Source organism: Elephantulus edwardii, unplaced genomic scaffold (genome assembly GCF_000299155.1).
Source record: "Elephantulus edwardii isolate Elephantulus edwardi_28Jun2011 unplaced genomic scaffold, EleEdw1.0 scaffold00008, whole genome shotgun sequence".
NCBI lineage: Eukaryota > Metazoa > Chordata > Mammalia > Macroscelidea > Macroscelididae > Elephantulus > Elephantulus edwardii.
The window spans coordinates 17,361,010-17,362,227 of record NW_006399758.1 but is presented as its reverse complement, the minus strand read 5'-3'; positions in this window follow the sequence as shown (position 1 = coordinate 17,362,227).

The following is a 1,218-nucleotide window of genomic DNA, read 5'->3' as shown; positions in this document are numbered from 1 at the left end:
ATACATATATATGTTGTTGTTGTGTGCCATCAAGTCATAACTAACCCATAAATGACCCTTCAGCAGGTTTTCAGAGATAATTATTCACACACATCCCATTGGCAGACACAGAAGAATTTCATGAAATAACATATGAGCAAGAGCCTATGGTGATGAAGGAAGAAGTTCAAGCTGCTTTGAAAGAATTGGCAGAAAATAAAACCACAGGAATTGATGGTATATGAACTGACATATTTCAGCTAACAGATGCTGCCCTAAGATGTGCTCACCAAGTTGTGTCAAGAAATTTGGAGCACAACTACTTCGCCAACTGACTGGAAGAGATCTATATTTGTTCCCATTCCAAAGAAAGATGACCCAACAGAGTGTGGAAATTATGAAAAAAATATCATTGATATTATACACAAACAAGATACTGCTGAAGATAATCCAAAAATGACTGGAACAGCACATCAACAGAGAACTGCCAGAAGTACAGGGTGGGTTTAGAAGGGGTTGTGGTACTAGGGATATTGTAGTTAATGTTAAGTGGATCTTGGCTGAAAGCAGGGAGTACTAGAGGAATGTCTGTGTCTCATTAATTATGCAAAGGTGTTTGACTGTGTGGATCAAAACAAACTGTGGCTAACTCTGAGAAGAATTGGAATCCCAGAACACTTGACTGTGCTAATGCAAAACCTATACTTGGACCAGGGTCAGTCGTCAGAATAGAGCAGGAAAACACTGCATGGTTCAAAATTGGGAAGGGTGTATACCAGAGATTTTTCCTATCTCCATACCTTTTCAACCTATATGCAGAACAGATTATCTGGGAGGCTGGGCTGTATGCGAAGTGTGGCATCAGGGTTGGAGGAAGATTCATCAACAATCTGCGTTATGCAGATGACACAACCCTGCTTGCTGAAACTCAGGAGGACCTGAAACACTTGCTGCAGAAGGTCAAGGACTGTAGCCTCCAATATGGATTGAGGCTCAATATCAAGAAACAAAGATTCTCACCACTGGGCCAATTGGCAGCATCATTATGGATGGTGAAGGGATTGAGATTTTCAACAGCTTTAGTTTGTTTGGCTCCACAGTCAACACTCTTGGCACCAGCAGCCAGGAAATAAAAATACATATTGTGATGGAAAAGTTTGCTGTAAGGGACCTTGTTAAAATACTGAAGAGTAATGGTGTCACTCTGGAGACTAAGGTGCACCTGATACAGGCCATGGT